The sequence below is a fragment of the Lathamus discolor genome, chromosome 1 (genome assembly GCF_037157495.1).
Source record: "Lathamus discolor isolate bLatDis1 chromosome 1, bLatDis1.hap1, whole genome shotgun sequence".
NCBI classification, from domain to species: Eukaryota; Metazoa; Chordata; class Aves; order Psittaciformes; family Psittacidae; genus Lathamus; species Lathamus discolor.
The window spans coordinates 64,773,788-64,788,118 of NC_088884.1; the positions used below are offsets into that span (position 1 = coordinate 64,773,788).

Sequence of the window (14,331 nt, forward strand, 5' to 3'; positions counted from 1 at the left end):
AGTAATTTTCTGGCCACAGAAGTTGAAAAGAATTCAGTCTCCCGGCTTTCTTTCTGCCCCAGCACTTCTGCTGACATTGCAAATAAGGACCAAAACCCTCTGCTCACTAAGGCCTGGAAGGTAGCTCATTTCTCACAGCCCACCAAGAAAGCTGCCAGTTGGCAACAGCGGGCAGAACTTCCCACCTGGGCTGGATGTAAGCCAGTAACACAGATATAGAGAGACTATTATAGACTATTACATAGATGTCATCCAGCCTCCTGGTGTAAGATGGCTAGCAAGAAAAGGTGAGCTGCAATGCTCTACAACTTGAAGGGTTTAAGAGCAATTCAGGAAACTATCTTCAAGTTTGAAATTCAAACTTCTAACCAAGAATCTCATCTTGGCAGCGTGACCCAGAAATGCTCTTTCAACCATCAAGACATATGATTACTCATAATCAGCATTACTTCCACATCTATTTTACCACAACAGTTTCTTACTTCAGTACGTGGCTATCAAGGTCACGAGGGAAACAGCTGAAGCAAGCTTTAAACACAACAATCTTATCACAGTATATATTAAGATGGAAAGTTGCCTTATCCCCTAGGACCTCATCTAAATGCTCACCAGTATCCTCACATCAGCAAGGCTTTAAAAGAGAGATTCCCTGATGGAGAGGGACCACCCATCAGGTATTCCCTCTCAAAGCTGCTCTTGTGCAAAGGCCCCTAAGATTTATTTCATTATGAAAAACTTTTGGAGTTTAATTTTTCCAGAAGACAGATAGATGATATTTATGGTTTTAGCTACAGATCACAAAATGAGGTAATAAAATTCTCTCTGTTTAACATGTAACAACAATTAAGTTCAACATTCAGAAACTGTACCAACTGTTCCTGAAAAAACCCTCCATATTTCCTCCAAGGATGGGATATGATGGCAACTGTAACTGAGATTGATCAAAGCTGTTTGTCTTTTATGGTCTTCATTTGCAAAGGACCGAGTATAACTGAATTACCAGTAATACAGTACAGCTCAGAATAAAAGGAAATTAATTTTCTTTGCCTGGAAAAGGCTTGCTTTTTTTTGTGTAATTACACCAAAGTGCAAGCCAATTCCAGGGCTACAAGTGAGCAGCCATGAGGAATAAAATACGAACAAACCTCCAGTAGGACTTCTGGAAAATAATCCTGGCATGTTCAGAATGAGTAACACCACTTTCACCTCCTCTGATGAAAGTTCACACTGCTCAGCTCTACAAAAGCATTTGAAACAGGAGGGAGGAAGGGAATCACAGCAGGATTGAGAGGGAATATGTATTGCCTCTGATGAATGGCACAATGCCCAGGCAGCTGCTGCTTGAATGCCAAAAGTGGGACCTTTGTTGCTTCAGCTGGATCCCTCTTGAAGTTTTGAATTACAGATACCTCACTTTATGGGATTCTGCTGCAACATAGCAATGCAGGGACTGCTTGCCACATGTGTCTTTTTCATTCTGAAATTGAAACCCTGATGGGAAACTGGCCTCTGCAACAGCCTTGCACAGCAGCTAAAAAATACATTTCAGCACTTTTACACCAGACCTTGCAGGAATTAACATTATCCCAGATTTCTGTTCATCTTTCAAATGCAAAAAGCTACATCAATATCATAACTGACTTTCAACAGCCATCTTTTAAAAACAAAGACTGAAAAAACTAAGGTGGGCAGAGTAACTGAAAGAAAATAAATCCTTTAGAATACTGTGGAGAACTTGGAGGGTGACTGCTTCACTTTAAATGAGAGCCATGTCATAGTAAACACAGTAGAAAATAGAATGAATCATGAATATCTCAAGTTCGAAGGGACCCATAAGGATCATCAAATCCAGCTCCTTGCTCCTCGCAGGACTACTTAGAAGCTCATGAACCCATACTGGCTATGATCAGTGGCTGCATTCTCTCTCGATGTTTTAAGTAAATCAGATACACCTGCAAATATAAGGCATATATATGTTTAATTAGAATAAAATTTCTAAAAATTCCAAGTTATGAAAACTTCCAAGATAAAAAAATTGTTCAGCTAAAAAGTTTTTTTAATTAGATAAATATATTCAAGTGTTCCAGGTTTGCCATTAAATGAAGTATAGAAGTGGTGAATGTCATCTTTGACAGCAGCAATATTTTCTGAGAAGCTGCTATTTTCATTCCAGCCTAATCAACTACTTCTGTTTCATCACCACCTGTTCTGGTTTTGGCTGGGATAGAGAGAATTTTCTTTATAGTAGCTGGTATGGGGCTATGCTTTGGACTTGTACTGAAAACAGTGTTGATAAAACAGTGATGGTTTAGTTATTGTTGAGCAGTGCTTACACAGTGTTGAGGCCTTTTCTGCTTCTCACACCAGTGCACAGGCTGGAGGTGTACAAGAAGCTGAGAGAGGACACAGTTGGGACAGCTGACCCCAGCTGACCCAAGGGATATTCCATACCATCTGATGTCATGCTCAGCATATAAAGCTGGAAAAACAAGGAAAGAGAGGACATTCAGAATGATGGAGTTTCTCTTTCCAAGGAACTATCACATGAGATGGAGCCCTGCTTCCTTGGAGATGGATGAATACCTGCCTCCCAATGGGAAGCAGTGACTGAATTCCTTGTTTTGTTTCACACATGTGTGTGGCTTTTGCTTTACCTATTGAACTGTCATTATCTCAGTCCTCGAGTTTTCTCACTTTAACCTTTCCGATTCTCTCCCCCATCCCACCACAGGGCAATGAGCAAGCAGCATGGTGGTGCTAAGTTGCCAGCTGGGGTTAACACATAACACCAACTCACCTGAAGTTGCAAGCTAACAAGACAAACAAATCAACCAAACAAAAAAATATACAAAGAGGGAAAAAGAAGCTTGGTTTCTTCCTATCTAAAAAAATCCCCTTAATTTAATATACAGGAAGAAGTTCCATATTTATACTTTAACACATTGACTAACAAATGCAGTTCAACATACCCTAGATGCTTCGCCCTAATATTAATTTTAAATGCAAAGCATGCTTTTAAAAACATTTTTCTTTGAGCCTCTAGCACAATTACTGTAGTGTTATGTAACCTTATAACAAATTTGTAGAGTTTCAACTCATTTGCAGATGTCAAGCCGTATCCAATTTTGCATAATCCTAAATTAAATATTACACCAGCAAACAAGTAATTTTTGAGTTTTTAACATCATGCAAACCACATGGAAATTAAAATTCTCGACTATTCATTATATGATGAGAATTAGCAAAACCCATTTTCCTATTCTCCCCTCTCCCAGGCAAAACTAACACCAAAGTTAACATCAAATCTGTTTTTCCCCAGAGTAACAACTAAATTAACAATGCAAAACAATATTAAATCGGATCATTTCCCTTTTATTTAGATTATCATAAAGCTGGCAATTTCAAACTGCGCTACAAAATAAAAGTACTTTGCTTAACATGCTTTGGACTTTTGGACCTCTTTAATATAGCAGAGTGATAAAATTTTTCACTATTTACTGAAAGAGTATAATTCTGCTGAGGAGCTATGGTTCTGCCATCCTTAAATTTCTCACAGAATTCCAAAGTGTTGGAATTACATTAAAACAAACAAAAAAAAACCCCAAAACAACAAAAGGTATCTTTATGTAATAATTTATTTCCAAATTGAAGCAATTTGAAAGATGTGATGACACTACTCTTTTACTACTGAAAATGTCTTTTGATGTTTAGCTAGATCTGAGTTTCTATTGTTATGAGTGGGGAAAACATGGAAATAATTTTCCAAGCTTTCTTTAAGCAGCACAAATGAGAGAGGGAAAAAAAAAAGGAAAAAAGTGCAGCAGCTCATTTTTCCTGCTCTATAGGTCACCCTACCAGGTCACTCTATTGCAATTGTCAAGCTTTGTACAGTTCTTTCACTTGTTTTAACAAAATTGGAACAGAATTTATCATATAAGAATGCAGCACAGTTCCACAAAAGCCTTTAAGTTCACACACCTCACTTAAATCACCTGAAGACAAGAAAATTTATCTTCCGCTGTTGCTGCTGACCAGTAGTTTTCTGCAAGGCTGGGACAACAGAGCACGAGTATGTATGTTTGTATCAACACCCCTCTGTGCTGGCAACTGCTAGAGATAAATAGTTTAAGTATATTTTTACAAAGAATCTTAGAATGTTCAGAATTAGCTGATGTGAAGCTGATAAGATAAACCTATCCCAACTCAAACTAGACAAGGTCACCTCAAACATCAAGTGCCTGAGCTCTTATTGAAAATTTCCAGAATGACTGGACTTGGTTTGTCAGTGCCATGCTGACCTGCAAAGTGCATAGCATCAGCTGTTTATCTATTACTTCCCCCTGCCCCCCATTGTACTTTTTTGTTTTCTCTTTTAATGTTGATGGTGAGTGAGAAATAGCTGAAGGGGTCACTATTTGTGATGCACTGTAGACTTCTCTTGTTAACACTGTATTTGCACTCAGGGTCCTTACGTAAGGGCATTGTGCAAGAAGTCATGGAGTACAATAAAATGGCTATAATACCAAGGAAGTATCCATTTCCCCTCTCCTCTTCAACTCTATTGCTGCTTCTGCCTGGGACAACACCAAACCCAGCTATACACAAATGCCACACAGCTGTAGGATACTAACAGATAACCAATCTGCATTACGACCTAAGGAGACACAGCACTGCACAAGGAAGGACTCCTGAGTGATACTGCTTCTCAATTTGACAAAGGCTTGACACATGGCTTCAAATGAGCCATCTCTCAACATCATTTCTTTGCCTTGCTGACTGACTGTCCAAGCTCTTTGGTTCCTGAAGGTTACGTCTTCAGGCTGTTCTTCAGAGCAGATGTAACTTGGGTTCTTTTGGGGGGGGGTTTGGATGTTTGTGTTTTGGTTTTTTTTATTCCTTAAATCTTTCTCATAGTTTACACATATTTTTCAGCTGGACAGCAACAGAGATCTCCACAAATTTCAACATTTGTCTGAACTGTTTCATCATGCAAGGATGCTTGAAAAAAAGAAAGTAAAACAATACAATCTCTCCAAAGAAAGCGACTCCCAATTCCAGTGTTATGGTCTATGACTTGACAGCATTTCATCTTTTTGTACAGGGTTTTTCTATTCTATTTTTTTTTTTAATACAGTAGCATAGTTTTATCTTAAACAATAGACTTAAGTAAAATTCAGTCATTCATTTTCTTAAATGGTGCTGCATCATCAGCACCCTATAATTATTTTAGCGTATGAACGCAGTAGTTCAGAATAAAAGTCTAAAATTTATGCAATCTTACAGCACCTTTGGCATAAATTATATGCTCCTAGATAGTTTGCATGATAATTCAGCCTTTACAAAACCTGCCAGCTCTTGAAAATGCCTGGTATTATAGAGTACCCAGAAGAAGATTTGTTACATTTATAATATTCCTATTATTGCCAGTACTGTGCAATTAAATTCAGTATAAATTATCACAATAACAAAAATAAGATCCAGTTAAGTCCAAACTGCCATCCAACCAGAGCAAAAAGATCTCACCTTAAACCAGATAGAGTTTGTACTTATTATTGTGTCCTACTACTTGTATATACTTGCCTACCTGTTGTAGTCTCATTTCCAAAAAATACACAATTACAATACCTTCATTTCTACATATAGGTGTCTAACCTTCAAGGTTGACTAGAAACCTGAAATTCCTAAGGTGGTGTTTGTAAAAAGACCATGACTTCCCATGCTCAGGACCTCCATCAGCTACAGGTACCCCACCCTTTCAATAAAGAAAGTTCCAACTCTCAACAGCTGAGGTATGCGATAAGGCCTTCATCCAACTCAGGCACAGAACTACGGAGAAAGAGAGGAATCTTCACACATTCAGACTACAGATAATGCATAACTTTCTACACTTGTGCTTCAACTACACCTCTGAGACAAGACATCATACAGCCACGCCACAGCTAAAAGCTGGAGCATCCACAGAACTCTCCCAAACCAAGCCATAACCCATTTTGTTCTTGCCCCAGCACAATGCTGTACAATATCCTGACTAGCTTGCTGACTGACTCACACATCAATCCTTAAGAGGACCGAAAATTCACAAAAAGACATCAGAAATTTAAGATAATATCCATGATGAATATGAACTACCTAGCACTCCTCAGATGTTCTATCAAGTTTTTAACCTGGATAACAAATAGATTATTTGGGGGGTTTTAAGAAATTAACCATCAAAGTTGTCAAGCAGGAACTCTTTAAATAAACACAGAAACCCATTCCAAGTGTAATGGGGGCTGGTAGTGGTCCAAAGAACACTAACCTTTGAAATTTGTTTGCTTAAAGTTCTGAAATACATATTTAAGGTCCATTTATAAAACTTTCAATTATCCACGATCTTGTTAAAAAACCTTTTAATAATAAAAACACTTTCAGGTGAGATTCAAGCAGTAAACCTCGACAGAAACAATGACTCTTGCAGGAAACAAAGAAATTGCTGCTGCAATAATACCAGTTTAAGGTTAAAACCTAGAAATAAAAATTTCCCTTAAGACATGCAAGGATAAAGTGACACTATGGACCTTTAAAAAAGGTAGCGAGGTTTTATTTCAACACATCCTCCTTTACCCAAATGGCTCTGATGCCATTTGGTTATTCCTAGACATATACGAAGAATACTAAAGAAAGCACCCAAGTTCCTGAGGGTGAGCAGAAATGCAGCAGAGTAAGAAATTTTAGACAGAGTTATTTACAGATATTTTCCTGTGAGAAAAGAATGGTAAGAATGTAGCTTGAACATTAACAAATCCGCTAGAATATCACTCTGCCTGGTGGAGTCAGCAAGTTTGGAGGGGGATTCGGTGGGGCTGGAAATTCAAACTTTAGCTTGTAATCAGAAAAATCCTACTTTAGAAATTTGAACCAGCAGCTAGAAACATGTAATATAATATAGAACTCTCCTGAAAAAGTACCCAGCTAGAGGGATCTTATACTGTGTATGTGAAATCTATGACTCTTTAGCTAAAAAATAAAAATAATAAAAAAAACCCTAATGATACTGAAGCTCTTTAGTATTCTGCAGAGACCTATTAATAAGTGAGTGACATGGACAAAAATCTGCATTTCCTTCCTCTTCTTTCCTTGGGAATGCTGCTGCAGGTCATGTGTGAAATTCCTTCATTTGGATGTTGACAGCGCAGAAGTTAAACCGACGTAAAATACCAATGTCATAGTCTATTCTATTCCATTCCATTCTAAAGAGCCACTCATGGAAAATAAACTAGAGGAACTGAAATTTAAAAGGAGATTATTCAAAATGTGTATTCAGATTGTTTATGAAACAATTACTCAACATGTTTATGCAATAGTTTAAATGAACTGGTTACTAGATACTAATGCTGTTCTGTCAAGTAGGAAGGCGCATGCAGTGGACTTCTACAGGGAGATCCACTTCACATCCTGCAAATAGCCAAGAATTTAATTGTCAGCCTTTGAAATAAGAAGTTCAGTACAATGCAGGAAAAAATAACTACTTCCCTGTTGCTTTATCATAGCAGAGACATGCATATTATTCTCCCAAAACACCTCCACAGCCCTCAGGAACATCATTATATACTGCTGATTTTCCACAGTACCAGTGGTTCTTCAGAGAACACTGACAAATACATCACACTATACAGAATCTGCTATGTGGTTCAGCCAAGAAACAGCTCACGTGCAAGTCAGCGTAGGCTTCTTGGAGAAAAAAAGATAATTTATTAAACAAGCAAATACATCATGAAAACGACGGAACAGATTTGGGGATTATTAGGGAATATTTATTTGGCAGGAGGAAGCAGACAGGACTTGATGACACTTACAAGAGGTAAGTCCATAAAAAAACATTGTTAGTAGAACAAACTAGTGAAGTTCACATCCTCAAAGCAAGTTGGCAATCAGTTTTTAACACCTGTTTTCAGACCAGTGCTTGCAGAGTTTAAGTGTGCTGTTTCAAGTGATCTCCCCACAACCTTTAGGTCAAGAAACACAAGGTAAATATGCACTTTCAGGATTGCTTACTGTGAACAATAGCCATAGCTAATGCAATTTTCAACCAACAGCGTTCAACATCAGATATAAGAGGGCAGAGCACTCTGTCCTAAATGGAGCGTATCAAAATCACATATGAACAAGTCACAGACTGCTGAAGAAAGCAGCTCCTCCCTGACTAGTAAAATTAAAAAACATAAAGGGTCAAAAAAAGTCACAAAGCCATATTTATTAAAATAAATAAATAAATCAATAAAACCACATTTCCCTTAACTCAAAATGTGCCGAGCATTACTCATGGTGTAGTGGGAGGCAATACCTGCAGCCCTCACGTCTTCCTAAAGTCTTATGAGGGTTTTCACCTCTTTGACTTACAGAATCGAAGGTAAGCACCAAAAGTAGTCATTTGAAGTGTTCATTTCAGCCTTTAAATCTGCAAACACTCTGTAGTGTAGGATATCATTCCTGAATAATTAAAATGCAGAAAAGACACATATAGTCCTCATTAGTGGGGAATTCCAAAAGCCTTGAAGAGGAGGAACACTCTCTTGAACTTTACACAATGAAACGATACTGCATTCAACAAACACTTTCTCCCTAGATCACCTGGCAAGATTCTGCTTTCACACTGATACACCAGATAGTTGTCCATCACTCACAGGGACCTCGGCAGGCTGGAAAAATGGGCTGATAGGAACCCCATAAAAACTGACAATGGTGAATGTGAAGTCTTGCATCTGAAGAGGAATAACCCCAAGCACCAACATATGTTGGGGGCAGACCAACTGCAAAACACTTCTACAGAAACAAACTCAAGAGTCTTTGGTGGACAAAGGGTGATCAAGCAAGTGCCCTTGAGGCAAAGAAAGCAACAGTATCCAGGACTATATGAAAAGAAACATCAGCAGCAGCACAAGGAAGGCGCCCATTCCCTTCTACTCAGCACTGGTGAGGCTCTACCTGGAGTACAATGTCATATGCAGGGCTCCCCAGTGCAAGACAGACATGAACATACTGAAGTGACTCAAGTAAAGGGCCACAAAGATGATTAAGGGTCTGGAATACTTTTCAGTGGAGATATAAAAACCTTGACTGGGCACAGACCTGGGCAACCTGCTCTAGATGATCTGCTTTAAGGAAGGGGATTGGACAAAAGGATCTCCAGAGGTCCTTTCCAACCTCACTGATTCTATGTAGATACGAAAAACAAGACAAGAAGACAGAGCCAAGGTACAAAAAAGTTAGAACTCCAAGCTGACCCTGGGGTCCAAATTAAACTGCACTGCCAGGCCTGCAGGAATCCAGCAGAGAATCTAGTTGCAAGAGACTAAGGAAAGAGCAAAGGCATTGCCAGAGTTTTGCTGGGAAGACAAGGTAAGTACAAAATGGATATGAGGCAGAAATTAAGATAGTGGGCAGAAAGAACTTCACAAAAGCAATTGACTCAAAACACACACATTTACACAAACCTAAAAATCAGCTTTAAAAATAACACAACCAACTGATAGATAAGGAATATTAAAATGGACAGTGGTTTCATACCTGCAAATTGTTTTTTTAGCACAAGCCATCTAAGATATGATAAAACTGTGACAGCCAATGGGTGAAGTGACAGTAAAACTACCAAAAGGAATAAATATGCAGGCAACCATTGTTAAATCAAATACTGATAAGGCTAACTACAGTGCAAAGGCATCTGAAAAGCAGAGTATGGGAACAAAAAGGCTTAACCATTTCCTGACAGCAAATCTACAAATCTCACCCTTCAGTGTTTTTGCATCTTATGTGTGCCTCTTTCCAAGGAATTCAGCCTTCCAGCAGTTAAAGATTTAAGCACTGCTTTGGCTGCAGATCACCTAACGATAATACACATGCAAAGCACACAAATGACATTCCCCTTTGCACACAAGGGGCTGTGGTGCTAATGGGAAATGTGGCATTTGGAGACAATGATGAAATTCTAACAGCTGCAGCAGATTGGAGGTTGGAGAAGGAAGGAAAAAAAAAGTGTGTGGGGAGAGAGATACCGGAGTACTGGAGCCAAAATAACAGCTGGATCAAAACCACTTAAGACGAGGTATATTTGGAGTTCCCACACCCTTTTCGTCCCACTTATATTTCACCAGTTAAGTGAAAAAAGTAGTAGCACATAAATAAATTACCTAGAGTAGTTCTCATCCTTCCTCTCAGATCATCACTCACCTCATCATGGATCTTCTTTATGCAAGCATGAAAACACACTGATGATGAGCACTACAGAAAACCCCTTAGCAAAGAAATAAACGCAAAGATGACCAGGAAGCCAAGCATCAACCACTGTCACATACTACACAAAGAGGTTCTGCAGCTATCTAACAGTTAAGAATTCTTGAGTAAGACTCATACAAAAAGAGATATGAGGCAGAAAAAAACCCAATTTCTTCTGCCCTGTGTGGAAATGATTTGTACCCAAAGACTGGTGCCTACTTATTCACCTTCCTGTAGATGCTGATGCTGTAATTATGTTGATAAGCAAACACTCAGATGGGAGCTCAGAGAGGCAAAAGCAGGTGTGAGAACCCCAGTAACACCTTGAGCAGCTACTCCCAGGGCCGTAACAGGAGAATGATAATCCCCTCAAAGGTTTTTATACACATATATACACACATATCAGCAAAAAGGCACAGGGACTTCCAAAAACTTATCTGAGCAAACAGAGGCCCAGCCCTCTGCTAGGGGTAGCCCAAGAGAACCATCAGCACCATTAAGCAGGCGTGATGCCGACCAGATAAGTCAACTGGAAAAGCTCTCAGGGTCACCTTACAGACTAAGCAAAGTTACTGCTCAGGAGTACGGGACACATTATGGGATGCAGAGGAAGACTATTCTGGGTTTGCACAAGAATTATTGTAAAATGTTTAGGGTAGGAAACAAAAAGGCGGAGGAAAGAAGTGATCCAGGTGGTATATATGTATGCCCCATACATGCCAGGTTGCACACCTGGAGACACAGAGCTGCAGCAACCACATCTCTAACAGGTTACCAGAATTCTCAGTCCCCCTAATAATGGACAGGTGTCCTAGGTATCCATACAGAAAGCAGCAGAAACAAGTACACATGCACTGCACATCAAGCAGTGACCATTATGGGTTCACACACTTCCTGCAGCAGGCAGGGTCATCAAGAAATCACAGGCAAATGGCAAGTTTCTCTTTTTCTGCCTTGTGAAAAAGAAAAGCAAAAAAACACCTCTTACCTTGACAAGGAGGCAATTTAAATGTTTGTGTCACCTACAGATTCCCATGTGTACCCCAATTTGACAACATATTTAAGTAGGAACAGAGAAAACAATCATCTGCTGGTGGAAGGGTAGGAATGGGTAGAAGATGAAAGTGCAAGCTCCAAGGCTACTTCCACTAAGATCAAGCATGCAATACCAGGTAGCCTCAGCGAATGACCACAGTTCCTTAGATGCAGCAGTACATGTGCCCAGTGTTACCTCCTGCTGTCAATTTTTTATTTGTACTGTATTTTCTGAAACTGCATTTTTTCTCAATTCTAGTTTATACTAGCAAAGGTAGGAGAGTGGGAAGGGAATGGAGATTCTGGTTCTGGTCTCCAGGGCTGTGAAAAATAAGCTTGTAAGAGTGAACTTTAATGGCAAATAAAACAAATGCAAAATAGCTTTAAAATAAAAAAAAGACACGTGGCAGACAGAAGAGACAAAGCTTTTGATGTGCTTCCTACACGCTTATTTCCCACCACTGCTTCCCTCGCTTTGTACTAACACCAGTCTTGCTTCCACCATACTGCTGGTGCATCTGAATTTCTAATGCAGAGGGACAAAGAACCTAAGTAAACAAAACATGTAAAAGAAACTAACCTTTTTAAAGGCATTCTTCACATGTTACAAAAGCAAAAAAGAGCCTGGTTTGGGTTTTTAATGCTATCCCTTATTTTCACATTATTCTTACTATATGTGCTTTAGAGTAGACAGAGTAAAGAAAGCAATTTGACAGGAGGCCATGCTTAGACACATTACTGGTAATTATTTTTTGATTTTACATTTACTGTCTCTTAAATTGTTTCTTCTCATGCATACTTACAGACTAAGAAAAAAAGGCTGCGACTCGAGTAGCAGCAGACACATTTGTTCTTTGTTCGGAAAGGGCCAGCATTAGAGTAACACATGCATGGTTTTCACTGCCACTTCTTTTTTTTTTAATTACATTTAATTATTTTTTCAGACTATGCTGACCTGTCCTCTATATATATACTTATGCTATATGAACAGACACAACATCCCTTTGTGTTGCTCTGCATCTTGGACAATTGCATGCTCCTGATCAAACAATGAGCTGGTGGGAAAGGGACCTGATCTTAACTCACTAAAGAAAGAGTTCAGTGAGACATGAAGATGCACAGTGGGATTTTTTTTCCAATCTAAGGATGTCAAAATAAGGCTCCAAACTAGTCACTGTCTCACACAATACAGTTTCGTGCAGTGCTTGTTTGGTTTTTTGTAGGGCAATTTTTCTTTCCATCTTATTAATGCAAACTATACACCAAAATAATGTATGTCATACCAGCAGACAAAAACAAGAGACACAGGCAGAGGGTATGCCTCAGCTCAGCCTGAATATGAATTCACTGAAATGGACAGACACAGAGATTTCAGCAGTGCAGAGGCAGCAGCTGTTGCACTGACAATAATTAGACTGGGCTGAGAACCTGAGGACAGAAACGATAGAGCAGTGAACACAGGGCAAAGGGAGACAGAGTCCTTTCTGAATCAGAAGGTTATTACAAGCTTGGGTGAGGGAGGGCAAGGAAGAGGAAATAAAGAAGAGTAATTTTTGCAAGACGCTAGAATGGTTTGGGTTGGAAAGGACCTTAAAGATCGTGCAGTTAAAGCCCCCCTGCCATGGGCAGGGACACCTCTAGTATCTTATTTGTAGAGACAAAAGCTTGTTCAAAAGCTGTTAAACAAGTAGTGGTGATGACGCATTGCATGAAACAAAAGCAGAAAATGTTGAAGTTAGCTTCTTTTACTCCTTTGCTTCATGTGGACACCTTTTTTCTGCATACTGGCTACACAAAGTTACAATAGAGAAATGCAATCCCTAGTAACTGGCTGTATGAGAGTGTATTTCATTGTCAATTTGAATACATTTTACAAGCAGTATGCTACCTAGCAGATAGGAATACTGAAGCAGAGGCTGATAAAACTACTTTACCAACATCAGCAAGCAGTTTGAAGAACCAAGAACAGAATTACACACACACCCTGATTATATCCTTTTGCACTGGGTTACAGCTGCCTTATACAGCCAACAAATATCTCATCAACCCAGGCTCCTACTAAAATGCTCTTTGAAGACTGCTGACCATTCTTCTCCCTCTTCCTTCACTCCCAGTTCCTGGAGCTTTCTGATGTAACAGGCGCTTTCAAGGCACCCAAATGAGAGTCAGTTGACCACCATCTGGAAGGCAATCAGAAGTTCACTCTAGCAAATAAATATGAAACAGAACATGAATCCCACTCATGCTTTACAGCAAGATAGGAATGCACAGCTGTTACTACATCTCATTTCAGAGAGGCAACATAAACTTGACATTCATGACCATCACAAGCACATTCTGAAACTCTGCCCTACTCAGGTCCTCACTGGCAATCAGCCAGGCCCTTGGTGGTGAGGACCACTATGCATAAAACATATCAGACTGGTATACTGCCTTTTGTCATTTCTGGATTAAGTTCAGGAACTGCAACACTTCATCTCAATCCAAATGCCCTCCTACTGCAAATGGAGAAGGAGCTGTAGTCTTACAGAGATGTAGCCAACAGATAAGAACACACCCCGACCTGCACTGCATCCCTCTGATTATAGTGACTCTGAGTTACAGAATATGTGATGACACTCCACAGCAGACAAATAAATGTTCACTAAAAAGAAATAGCCCTAAACAATAATTCCTTGCTGCCTCACCTTTCAAATCAAGAAGGTGCTGCTTAGCACTTCTGTATTAGCAAAATTCTTGATAAAAGATGCAATAGCCTAGGTCTTGCACATATTTTATTATTAAAAGCAAGATCATAAAAAATGAGAATAAAAGCAGTAGCTCGGTGAATAGTGAATAAACTTTTCATTAGAACTTATACTTTCAAATGAAAGCATGTGGTTTAACAGTTCAAATAAGAAACCACAGCATGCTAGCTGTAGGAGATTTTTGGCTTCTCAGGTCCAGCAGGGACTTCACAGGTAGCTATATCAGATCACTTAGTGCTACCAGTGTTTTGGGATCCCACATCCAGAAGGGGAATGGCAATAAACACTTTTCTTTATA

At 39.3% G+C, this 14,331-nt stretch overlaps 1 protein-coding gene across 6 annotated transcripts in view; it reads right to left on the minus strand.

Annotated features, from left to right (window-relative positions):
- Positions 1–14,331, minus strand: part of TSPAN9 (tetraspanin 9) — a 164,302-nt gene that overhangs the window by 118,290 nt on the left and 31,681 nt on the right. The window contains exon 1 of one of the 6 annotated variants that reach the window (XM_065674884.1): positions 8,380–8,418. The exons of the other annotated variants lie outside the window; for them this stretch is intronic. The gene's annotated coding sequence lies outside the window, so the exon portion shown is untranslated. Of the gene's footprint in view, positions 1–8,379; positions 8,419–14,331 lie in introns of those variants that run through there. 6 annotated transcript variants of the gene reach the window in all.